The sequence below is a fragment of the Pteronotus mesoamericanus genome, unplaced genomic scaffold, assembly GCF_021234165.1.
Source record: "Pteronotus mesoamericanus isolate MK-2021 breed Mesoamerican mustached bat unplaced genomic scaffold, CSHL_Meso_final scaffold_54, whole genome shotgun sequence".
NCBI classification, from domain to species: domain Eukaryota; kingdom Metazoa; phylum Chordata; class Mammalia; order Chiroptera; family Mormoopidae; genus Pteronotus; species Pteronotus mesoamericanus.
Window position 1 is genome coordinate 46,944,575 of NW_026555321.1, and position 13,759 is coordinate 46,958,333.

Sequence of the window (13,759 nt, forward strand, 5' to 3'; positions counted from 1 at the left end):
ATAGGTGCACCCCAATATATAAGGAAAATCTTGGAGGTCTTCAAGAAAGATATAGAAAGCAATACACTGATAGTAGGGGATTTTAACACCCCACTGTCAACAATAAATAGATATTCCAAACAAAACATTAACAAGAATATTGTGGAACTGAATGATACATTAGATCAAATGGACTTAACTGGCATATATAGAAGCTTTCATCCCAAATAAGCAAAATACACATTCTTTTCAAATGCACATGGAACATTTTCAAAGATAGGCCACATGATAGGACACAGAAGCCTCACAAATTCAAGAAAACTGAAATCATAACAAGCATTTTCTCAGATCACAAGGGCTTTAGACTAGAAACCAACCTCAAGGAAAAAACTCAAGAATATTCAAACTCATAGAGACTGAATAACATGCTATTAAACAATGAATGGGTCAATAATGAGATCAAAGAAGAAATAAAAAAGTTTCTGGAAACAAATGAAAAAATACACACCATCAGTCCAAAGCCTATAGGGCACAGCAAAGGCAGCCCTGAAATGGAAGTTCATAGCAATATAGGCCTACTTCAAAAAGATAGAAACATTTCAAAAGAACAACCTAACCTTACAGCTTCAAGAATGGAGAACAAAGCCCTGAGCAAGTAGAAGGAAGGAAATAATAAAGATCAGAGCAGAATTGAATGACATAGAGACTAAAAGAACACTTCAAAGGATCAATAAATCCAGGAGCTGTTTCTTTAAAAAGATAAACAAAATTGACAAGTCTTAAAGCTGACTCATCAGGAAAAAAAGGGAGAAGACCCAAATAAATAAAATCATAAATGAAGGAGGAGAAATAACAACTGATATCACAGCAGTACAAAGGGTTGTAAGAAATTACTCCGAACAATTATATGCCAAGAAATTTGAAAACCTGGGTGAAACGGACAAATTTTTAGAAAAATATAACCCTCCAATACAGAATGAAGAGGAAGCAGGTAGTCTGAACAGACCAATAATAGCTGGTGAAATTAAAGCAGTAATCAAAAAACTCCTGGCACATGAAAGCCCTGGACCACATGGTCTCACAGGAGAATTTTAGAAATCATTTGAGGAAGGGTTAACCCCTCTCCTTCTCAGACTATTCCAAAAAAATTCAAGTGGAGGAAAGACTCCCAAACTCTTTCCAGGAAGCCAGCATAATCCTAATCCCAAAACCAGATAAAGATACAACAAAGAATGAAAACTACAGGCCAATATCGCTGATGAACATAGACGCTAAAATTCTCAACAACATATTGGCAAACTGCATCCAGCAATACATTAAAAAGATTTTCCACTATGATCAAGTGGGATTCATTCCAAGGATGGTTGAATATTCACAAATCAATAAACATAATACATCACATAAACAAAAGGAAAGGCAAAATCCATATGATCATATCAATAGATGTGGAAAAAGTATTTGATAAGGTACAGCATCCCTTTATGATAAAAATCATTCAGCAAAGTGGGAGTAAAGGGAGCAAAGCTCAGCATGATAAAGGCCATATATGAAAGTCTTACAGCCAACCATATACGCAATGGGCAAAAACTTAAAGCTTTCCCACTAAGAACAGGAAAAAGACATGCTTGTCTGCTTTCACCACTTCTATTCAACATAGTATTAGAAGTCCTAGCCACCATAATAGTACAAGAAAAAGAAATAAAAGGCATCCAATTTGGAAAGGAGGAAGTAAAACTGTCATTGTTTGCAGATGACATGGTAGTGTACGTAGAAATCTCTATAGACTCCACCAAATACCTACTCGAGCTAATAAGTGTATTTGGCAAAACAGCAGAATACAAAGTCAGTATTCAGAAATGGAAGTAATTTTTGTATACCAACAATGAACTATCGGAATCAGAAATCAGGAAAAAAATCCCATTTTCTATGGGAACAAAAAACAAAAGTACCTAGGAATAAACTTACCCAAGGAAGTAAAAGACCTGTACTCAGAAAACTACACAATAATGAAGTTAGAAATTTAGGAAGACACAAGTAAATGGAGGCATACACCATGTTCATGGATTGGAAGAATTAACATCATCAAAATGTTCATACTACCCAAAGCAATTTTTAGGTTTAATGCAATGACTATTAAAATAATAATGACATATTTAACAGGTATAGAACAAATATTTCAAAAAATTACATGGAACCGTAAATGACCCTGAATAGCTGCAGCAATTTTGAGAAAGAACAGTGAAGTAGGAGGGATCACAATACCTGACATCAAACTATATTACAAGGCAACTGTAATAAAAAACAGTCTGGCACTAGCATAGAACAGACACATAGATCAATGGAACAGAATAGAGAGCCTAGAAACAACCCATGTCTCTATGGACATTAATATTTGACAAGGAGGCAAGAACATATAATCAAGTAAAAACAGTCTCTTCAAAAAATAGTGTTGGGAGATCTGGACAGCTACATGCAAAAGAAAATGAAATTTGATCACCAGCTTCCACCATACACAAAAATAAACTCAAGATGGATAAAAGACTTAAATGTAAGTTGTGAAACCATAAAAGTCCTAGAGGAGAACATAGGCAGGAAACTCCCAGATATTCCATGCAGCATTATTTTTACTGCTATGTTCCCTAGAGCAAGGGTCATAAAGGAAAGAATAAACAAATTCGACTTCATCAAAATGAAAAGCTTCTGGACAGCTGAAGAAAACATCAGCAAAATGAAAAGGATACCAACTGTATGGGAAAATATACCGGCCAATGATACCTCAGACAAGGGTTTGACCTCTGAAATATATGAACTCACACAACTCCACTCCAGGAAGACAAGCAATCCAATTACAAAATGGGCAAAGGACCTGAATAGACACTGGTCCAAGGAGGACATACACAGGGCCCAGAAATATATGAAAGGATGCTCAGCATCACTAGCCATCAGAGAAATGCAAATTAAAACCACAATGAGATATCTTTTCACACCAGTCCAAATGGCCATCATAAATAAATCAATAAACAACGGGTGCTGGCAAGGTTGGAGAAAAGGGAACCCTAGTACACTGTTGGTGGGAATGCAGACTGGTGCAGCCACTGTGGAAAACAGTGTGGAATTTCCTCAAAAGGGTAAAAATGGAACTTCCTGTTGACCCAGCAATTCCACTGCTGGGATTATACCCTAAGAATCCCAAAACACCAATTCAAAAGAACCTATGCACCCCAATGTCCATAGCAGCACAATTTACAATAATCAAGTGCTGGAAGCCACCTAAGTGCCCATCAGTAAATGAATGCATCAAAAACTGTGGTACATTAACACAATGGAATACTATGCAGCAGAAAGAAAGAACAAACTCCTACCTTTGCAACAGCATGGATGAAACTGGAGACTATTACGTTAAGTGAAATGAGCCCAGCAGCAAAATACAAATACCGAATGATCTCGCCTATAAGAGGAGCCTAATGAACAAAACAAACAAGCAAGAAAAATATAACCAGCATCACTGAAAAGTGACAGTAATGAGAGGGGAGGTGGGATTGGGTAACCATGGAAAAGAAGGGGAAGTGTCTAATCAAGGAAGATGTATAAAGAACCCATGGACAAAGTCAAAGTGGGGAAGGATTGAGGGTGGGAGGTGGGAATGGGTGGGGCAGGGGGAAGCAGTGGTGGGAAAATGGAGACAAATATATTTGAACAATAAAAAAGAAGCATACAATCACAAAAAAAATGAAAGAAGAAATATTTTGGAGAAAGTAAAAAATATCTAGAACAGTAATTCTCAAATGTTAGGTTCCAAGATGCCGCCACAGTTATAAAAATGACTGAGGACCACAAGAACTTTTTATTATGTGGGTTATATCTATGAATATTTAACAATTAGGAATAAAAATTAGAAAATTTATAAAATATAAGAATAGGCAAGTACACACCAATTATCCATCATACATATGGCATCAATCCACAACACATGTTTCTAGAAATCTTACTGCACACTTGTGAGAGAATGAGAGTGAAAATGACAAATAACCTATTAGTGTTATTATGAAAATAATTTTGATCATGGACCTCATTGAAGGGTTTCAGATATGCCTATGAACCATAGTTTGAAAAGCTCTGATCTAGGATTTTCAGAAACATTAAATATTTCTAGGATGCTAAACAAAATTATTGAATATAAAATTACTTGCAATGCTTATTTGTAGAATATATTCACATGATTTAGACCATGATTTTTAATGATCAGGAGAAGCAGCTGCATTTTGTTTCTGTTTTTTTTTCCCCTTTAAATATTCTGTGAATCAAGGGAAAACATCATAGAGGGGTGTTTTATTTTATTTGAAATCTTTCTAATGATTAAATATCATTTTCCACTTTAAGACTTTTTTGATCTTTATAGGAATAGGTTGGTGTCACTGGTCTCACTACATAGTTCAGTCTTTACAATGAATCCTTGGTAGACACTGTATAAAATTGCCTTTTTTTGAGGATTGGGAAAATTGAGGTGATTTATTTGGAGACAGAAGTTCATATAGAACATTCTGCACAACATGATAATTCATATATCCTGAAGATACATTATATGAATGTTGAAAAGAATAAGGTAGATCTTCCTAAAATAATAAAATATGTATTGGTCACATTATTAGAAAGTAAACAGCAGACTAAAGACACTGTTTGATTTCTGTTTTTTAAGTTGTTAATACTGGAGATGGAATTGTAAGGAAACTTACATTTTTTCCTCCAAACCTTTTTATATTGACTGAATTTTTACAAATAGTATATTTTGACTGAATTAATCAATTTGATCTAAATTCTAAACAAAGGTTGAGCTCAGATTTTTGCTGCCCTCTCTCTCATGCTACCTGTATATGTTTTTGAATGTGATAAATATCTTTAAGTCAAATATTTTAAGTAGTTTATTGATGAAGCATTTCCTAATTAGATAAAAGAGACAGATAGGCAGTTATCTGTACATTTGAGTTTTAAAAGAAAAAACTCAAAGACTGTTTATTTTTTTCATGATTCACTTCAGTAGAGTACCACAGTTCAGGGAAGACCAGCAAGAGAGGAAAAAAAATTTTCCCTAAACCATACAAATAATGACCTCATCTATTTGCATTTAACTATATAGGGGAAGTCTGAGTTCCCTATATCTCAAATTCTACTTATAGGAACTAAAATTAATAAATCATTATTATTAGCATTGTGAGAATGGGAATGCTTCTTTGCAGCCATTGCATGGGTTTTCTAGAGTTTTCCTTCTCTCGGTTTGACTCAATGTCATGCCATGGCTTCCACCAACCCATTCCTTTGTAATCACATTGAAGTCTACTTTTTTATTTTAAAAATGTTTATTCACATAAATACAAACTTATGGGGAGATCGAAATTTGAAAATATCCTTCTCAGCATAACATACTTTGAATCAATTGGATAAATATCTTCCTGGCCCTTCGAGATGAAAGTGACGCACTAGGTGGGGAGGGGCAGCCATTTTCCAGTCTTATCCTCATGTACACATATGAGGAACAATGTGGAACAGTATTGTTTGCAGAATCCTCGACTGTGTTTTCCAATGTCTAAATCAGTTCCCCCTGCTTGGTACTTATTATTATTTTCCTTTAAAAATTTATCTTCTCTAATAGTAAGGTAGAGAGCACAAAAAAGTAATGGAAAATTCTTCCTTTGGAGACAATAAACTTTAATACATTTAGTACATAATCACATGCCGGAGAAATGCTCCTACTGTGTTAAAGAGCAAAAGTACAGCATTTTGTCTTTCACTTAGTTGTGTTTATTTTTTTAAGAAAATATTTTCATCGAATGCATGCTGTTATTGCCATCCTGGGAGATGAAGCTAGTTTTGATTCAACCAAGGTTAAGTAAAAAATGTCTGGAAAAAGTGATTCTGACTGCCTAAATAATGCCACTAATCTGAAAATAACTAAGGAGGAGGTCACGTCTTAAATCTAGTGGATGGGAGTACAGGTACAATGTCACTGTCCACAGACCTTCCTGGGAACAAGCAGCACCATTAGAATCTGTGAGGTGCTCTTAGAAGGATGTTTGTGAACTGAAGCATTTTCTATTTCTGCTTGCTTTAACAGTGGATAGAGCTGAGTAATGACCCTTTTTGTCACAAGGCATCCCAGGTATACTGATCTTTGTCAACACAGAGTCAGTGAGTTCTGCGTCTCAGACAAACTCTCTCTATTCTCCTTTGCAAGCTGAAGTCTTCCAACTTGTTTCCAACCTTAACAACTTGTGTCCAGTTACTGGAGCCTTCTCTCATTTCTCACCAGCATATTTCCTAGGCCTGCTCTCAGTCTCCACTTTGTCCCCATCTTCCACCCTTTTCTCCCAAATAGATCTAAAACCTCTCCCTAGAGTTTGACCATAGTATAAAAAATATCTTATGAGCTGCTGGTGGCATAAAGGAAAACCTACTTCTAATCAGTTTGTGCCTTTAGAACCAGTTTGAAATCACCCATGAGCCATGGGAGCAATGGAACAAATGGTCATGGTCTCCATACAGTCATCACATACACGTTCACTGCCCTATTGAAAAATGCTGGAAAGCGGCAAGCTAGCTGGCTGTAAGAGAGTCATCAGAAAAGCCAGTAATGGTGTAAGAAGTCAGGGAAAGTGTGATTCGTAAATAAATACAGAAATAATAGACTCCAGAAATCAATTGATAGACTACAAAAGAAGGATCTCAGACTTGAGTCACTGGAAGAAGCTATTAACAGAAATACTAAATCTCATAGCACACTTGTGCTGTGTCAGATGTCATTGACAGAAGGGGACTTACTCTGAAACCCTGTGTGGAGGGCACTTCCTCCCAAAGAAGATTCTTATGCATTTTTGTACAGAAGTCTTAAAATGAATCTCATTACATGATGTACGAGCTCTGAGAAGAAGAGTAGTGTGTTGGGTAGCCACCTTTGGATGAATTATAGCAAAACATTCCAAAAAAGTAATGTGGATTTCTTGGAAATTCCAGAACTCCCATCTACTGTCCTAGCTCCCTGTTGTGGGTCCTGACCAACAAATAGCTTGATATTCTCAGGCATTTTCTTTATGCTTCCAAGTGCAAAACAAGCGTTCTTATCCAAAACATGAATTAGAAATCTCTATAGTTATTGGTCTACTCTCTACTTCTGTTTAATGAATTTAGTCTAAAATATGTGGCCTTCTAAAAAGTCTTCTATACCCTTACCTTTCATATGAATTTCAGCTCAATTTTCAAAGTTCACTGTTAGTCTCAATATTTGCTGCTGTTCTGCTCCATTGTAACCTAAAAACCTTTAGTCACAAAATCCTAATATGTGAAAAAGTATGTACATAAAGGAACAAAATTTTGAAAATGAAATTATTATAATAAAGAAAAAATATGGAGGAAAGTTTTTTCATATGAGAGGTGGAAAGAGCTAGATTTGGAGTCAGATAGGCTCTGTTTCAAAGCTGTTATTCCAGCAAGTCACTTAACTGCTCTGTTCTCGCTTTCCTTGTCCCTAAAATAAGGGTAATATTACCCATTTGATCAAGTTTAAAAATCTAAGTGAGATATATGTGAAAGCTCTTGGCATGGCACCTGGCCTACGATGTACTCAATAAACACCAGTTGGCGATTGCCATCCAGTAGAAGTGAAATCACTGGCATTATCCTAAAAAGCATCACCAAATGTCATGCTTCAGGTACAGCAAGAAAACCAGGGGAAATGGCAGACAGAGGGAAGCTTGTCCTTTTCAACCTCCTAGATAATCTCTGTTTCTATTTCTCACAATTCATTGCCTTACTGTCTTAGCTTCTCTGATAATTGGCACATGGTCTCAATAAATCCCTCTCAAATGAATGAAGGACTTGAGCATAGTAGAGAATTCGGCCCTAACTTGTGTGACTCAGTTGGCTGAGTGTTGTCCCGCAAAGCAAAATGTCTTAGATTCATTCCCAGTAGGGGCACATGCCTGGGTTGCAATCCTGGTCCGTGGTTGGGGCGTGTGAGAGGCAAAGGCCAACCGATCAGTATTTCTCTCATACATTGATGTATTTCTCCCTTTCTCCTTCCCTTCCCTCTTTCTAAAAATAAATAAAAATTTAAAAACCAAGAATTCAGTGGTCTGAAAAATTTAGAAATGGAATTTGGGTCATAAGTAAAAATCATATAGCTGGGGATTATCAGAAAGCCTGGGTTCTAAGTTTGCCTCTTCTCTGTGCCAACTGGTGATCTTTGATGAATCTTTCAAGATAACTGAGCTCCAACTTCCTCATCTGTAAAATGGGGAAGGTTGGGGGAAAAATAAAATGTAGTGTCTGAAAATGTTTATAAACTTCCAGGATTTCGTAGTGATTTGTATATGTTGTGAATTACAGAGGCTGAGCAAGTAGGGGTGTATGTATGTGTGTACACATAAACATATTTATTATACACACACATATGGCTAGCAAAAGAAAAGGCAATCTGAAACCAGACAAATGTCAATATTTCATATTGGGAAGAGAGAGAAAAAATGGAGCAAGAGAATTAAAGTCTCTATCAACTGGTAAAAAAGGATTAAACAGGAGCTGTAGAAAATGATCAAGTAAAGAGAAATATACTCAGCACCACAATCTGCCCCTCTGATCTTCCCTTGGCCACTTTAACTCTGGCTGTCAGAAATTCAGTGACATAAGCTTGATTCCCAACACCCTGAATGCTCCCCACATTTGCTCCTGTTCAGAACCACCCCCTTGGGACATGTTCTTACTGTCTTGCACTGAGTCTCCCCCAGATGTATTGTTAGGAGCTTTAGTCCTGTTGTCTTCCACATCTGGTGAAAGATATTGTTAATAATTTCAAAAGTCTTATTACCAAATGCCCATAATGCTGTGGTGCTACCTGGAGATGAATTTGTGCTCCTCCCCGAGTATCTCACTTTCCATAAAGAACTACAGATACTATGACTATGACAATTCCAATTTCAGTACATGCTGCAGTCAGGTTCATTGGTCCTCTTCTCATGTCTGAGACAAATGTCAGAATAACCCAAAATTAAATTTGGAAACTAGGGAGCTTTTAATGACTTCCTACTGGTTTTTCTACAGGGATTCCAACATGTCATTACTGGGTACCTTGCGCAATGTCCAAGGTGGAGGCAAAATGAATGTTAGTTTAGAATCCTATTTAGTAAAACCTGTCAGTCTATCCTTAGATCAGATGGCATGGAAAAGCTGGGTCGGTCATTTTTATACACACATTCAGCTGGAAATGTAAGGATGCTATAACTTTGAAACAGAGAGACAGAAATATACAGTAGTTACTAGGTTCCTCCTAATCTGCTTACATTTGAGACTCATCTCTGCACTTCATTACCAACATGACCTCAGACAAGTTCACTGCTCACACCAAGCCTCAGTTTTCTCATCTGTATAATTTTATAGTAATAATACCTACCTAAGAAAGTTATTATGAGTACTAAGTGAGAAACTGTTGGTAAAGAACCTAGCATAATGCCTGGAGGTCGAAAAATGAGGGTCGTTATCATAAATATTTTTATGACTAAAAAACACTAATTCACTTAATATTTTCCTAGAACTGTGGGGTACAAAGCAGTTCCTTTAGTTTAAATGAAGCAGCAGTTAAATATTAAAAGTACTGTGCTTAAGCATCAGCTAAAAAAATAAAATAAAATAAAACCTATAACATGGAGGCTCTTTTTGATCACCATAAGGCAATGAAACCTGGCATCATTCAATTACCCCTTGATTGAGTCAGGCCAGCCAACAAGGGAATTATGCATTAGAAATCAACAAATTGGATTTGGTCCCTTTTGCAGGCTCAGCAATTGCTCCCTGGCTAATTTCTCACAAGATCAGAGGTGGGCCTGTTTGCTTCCAGATTCTGTCAACTGATATGCTCTGTCTGTACAGAAGAGTTTTTCCCTTGTTTAGGTTCTAAATGAATGATATTTGCTTCCAAAGTTATTACAGCTGCTAAACACATGCTGTCTGAAAAATCTTTCCCTCCAAAATAAGACATATGTATTTATCCATATGTATGAAACTCTTGCTTAAACAAATCTTTCTCTTAAATATATATGTACATATGTGTGTGCATGTGTGTGTGTTTAGTAATATATACTTTCATACAGCATTCAAAATGGTCACTGATATGGATTATTATGCTTAGACTATTTTGAGCTGACGTGTTCTTCTTTTATAAATAATCCCTCCTTCCTTCCACACAACAGGCACTAGTTTAGAGCTTCACTCCCATTTCCCCTCTTCCTCCTGATTTCTGCCCAGTGTGACTCATGGACCAAATACTAACTATAGATCATTGGTATTAAGCACAGCGATTTGTTAGTGGGTTTTTTTTTTTTGCCTTGTACTTATAAGCACAATTAATATTTACTGTAAACCAACACAATTAATTAGTAATGGGGAAAATGTTGATATTCTGTTTATTGCATAGAAAAAACTCAATTATTTTATTCTCCCCCTGTGTGCTGCCCCCACAACACACATGACTGCAGACCCAGTCTGTGCATGTTAGCTGAGGGAGCTGGCATGTTGAATGGCATGGCTGATTATAAAGTGCATCCTAGCAGCTGGAAAGCTAGTGCGTATGTCGCTAAATGGTTGTGGCAGGTGACACTGCTCTGCCTGCTATTTTTGTTTTACATTGTTGTGAAAGAAGGTGTTTCTAGTGTTTATCTTAAAATAAAGGCCAATTTCTATAACCTGATCCTCAGGACCCCACAGTGGAAATTTATGGCTACTTCTCCATCTCATGCTCCCACGTGCTCTGCAATTTACCTATGCAGAATCTTGGTACATACTATTTCCTACCTATTGACTAACAGCTTTATTGAGATGTAATTCACATACTACACATTTCATTCATTTGAAATATACAATTCTCATTAAGTATATTTGTGGAGTTGTGCATCTATCACTAAAATCAATTCTAGGACATTCTTATTAGCCCAAAGACAATCCATAACACTTACCCATTATCCCCAGTTCTCCCACTCTCCCCCGTACCCTGCCCTAACCTATATATGTCTCCATAAATTTGCCTATTCTGAACATTTCATATGCATGTAATCTTAAAAAGATCCTTTGCGTCTGGTTTCTTTCACTTAATATAAAGTTTTCAAGGTTCATTCGTGCTGTTGCATGAAATAATATTCCATCCTATGGATATACTACATTTGATTTATCCATTCATCAGTTGATAGACATTTGGATTGTTTCCACTTTGGGGCTACCATGAACATTCTTGTGCAAGTTTTTATGGAGAAAAATGTTATTTCTCTTGGGTAAATATCTAGGAGAGGAATTGCTGGATCATACAATAACTCTACATTTAACTATCAAAAAGAACTGCCAGACTGTTTTCCAACATGGCCACACCATTTCTACCTGTTTAAATTTTTTTAAAATTCCCATTTTCCAACTAAAACATGTTATTCAAATCTAATTTGGCTAATAATACCTGTTATTCCCATTTTATAATCATTTTGAATGCAACCACCTTAGTGGATGTAAAGTCCACTTTAGTGGATGTAAAGCGGATGTAAAGCACATTTCATTGCACTTTTAACCCCCAATATCTCAATAATTTCTACTCATTTTTCAAGCTGCAGCTTAAAAATCACTTCCATAGAGAACTTTATCTTGACCATCCTATCCCTAGACTAGCCAAGGGCTCAACTCAGAAAATCTTTCTTTACCTTCTAAACTTGAAGTTTAACTTGGCCCGGGACCATCCTGTCTCATTTTTGTTTTCTGCTCTATCTCCAGCATCTAGCTATTGTGTGAACTATAGACCAATTTGTTAAAAATTGGTTGAATGAATGACATATTATAAAATAATGAGGAAAAAAGCGTACACTGTCTGAAAATCACCTATACTAGAATAATTGGCATGATTACTTTTAAAATCAATTTCATTCTTCGACTTTCCCACAGACTAAACTGTTGAGAAATATTATATTATCTCTGGCATGGGAGAAAAGTGGTTCTATTGTACAAGAAAACTGACATATGCTTCTACTTTCCTGATTTTTACCAGAGGTGCACACCTTTCTGTTTGATAAGAAAGAGGAGGAGGCTCAGTGACCAAGCAAAATCAAGTGGACTGTATAAACAGTTCTCTTTCAAGTCAAGCAGTAGATAAAAAAGAACAGGTTTGCGAGACATAAGGAACTCAGGGGGACTGGACTTTTCCGCTTTGACTGTCAATCACTTAGGCTACACCCCCCTCAAGATTCCAGTTTAGTGGGTCTGGGACAAGGCCCTGGAATGTATATTTTCAACAAGGCCCCTTATGATGCTGAAGCTAAGTGGTCCATAGGCCTCACTTTAAAAGAAAGAACCATCATCCTAGTTAATACTCTCATTATTTAACAGAAGTAGGTTAATTCAGAGATTAAAAATCAAGCTCTGGCATCTGACTCAAATTTCAATCTGTGGCCCAATTTATTAGCCATGTAGCTTAGACAAATAATTTTTATAAGACTGTTTCTTTATCTGGAAGGTGGAAGGAGGCAATAAAGTGCCTATGTTATACAGTTGCCATGAAAATTAAATAATGCATATAAAACACAATATCTGGCATGCATGAAATGCTCCAATATGTTACTTGCCATCGTTATTAGTATTTTATCATTATATTTTTTATAAATTGTAAGAGAATGTGCTCAACAAATCTTTTTTAAAGGGCTTGAGTTTTGCTCAGCAAGAAAAATTCTTTCTAAGCATAAGTTAGCAATTCAACAGATTCATCAATGGCTTTATTATCATTGTTACTTTTGTAGGTAATTTTACAAGTGGTACATACTTTACTAATATTGCTAAACCTGTTTATTTCTATTATGAGTGCTTCCCTCAGCCTCAAGGAATAATGAGTTCATTTCTGAAGAAGCAGAATTTGGGCTCCTGTACTGAATTACAGTTTACCATCTAGTTCACACATAAGCTAAACCACGGATTATAATACATCTTCCTTAAGGTGTCATTTTTTAAGCAGGAAGTATTGACTCCTCCAGAATCTTATTTTTCTCTTTTAAGTAATATATTGATCCTGGATGTTCTCCTGATAGAACTGATTGCCTAAAGTAGAAGTTCTAAAATTTCAATAAAATTAGGATCTATCAGTTATCTTACAGAATCAAGAATGTTCATTCACTTATCCAAGTCCAGTTAGTGAGTGACCAATGAACGTCAAGAATTTGAATACACAGAGAAGAAAATTAATATCTCCATTATTGTGGAGGGGGCAGTAGAGACAGAAAAATATGAGTAGTTAAATATGTTACCAAGATAGTGTCGCTGGCGATGAGTGCTAAGACTGACATTTAACAGGGTGTTGTGATAGAAATGTCTAAGGGAAAGGAGCTATTTTAGATAAAAGGACAGGAAAAGACAATCCCAAGAGAAGGCATTTGAACTCATGCCTGAATGCCAAGAACAAGCCAGCCATGGGAAATATCAGGGTGCCGTGAGACATTTAAAAAGGTAACAGTCAGGGAAAAGATCCTAAGCTAGAACCATGATGTAAGACCAGGTGGGTCACATTTATGAGTTAAGTTTTGAGTCCAGGTTAATATGGGTAAGCCCTGCAGAATTTAAGCAGGAGGATGTCATGCTCTAATTCATCATCACTTCGGGTGCCCCTCCCCTTCCCTCTTCCCTCTCTCTCCAATGACAGTTAGTGTGAAACCCAATAGCATGATGTTTAACTGCAACATTTCCTTCCATGTTTACAGTTATAATTGCTGTCATTTCATTA

At 36.4% G+C, this 13,759-nt stretch overlaps 1 protein-coding gene across 1 annotated transcript in view; it reads left to right on the top strand.

Annotated features, from left to right (window-relative positions):
* SYNPR (synaptoporin) overlaps positions 1–13,759 on the top strand; it is a 334,866-nt gene that overhangs the window by 267,278 nt on the left and 53,829 nt on the right. The gene's annotated exons all lie outside the window — the stretch shown is intronic.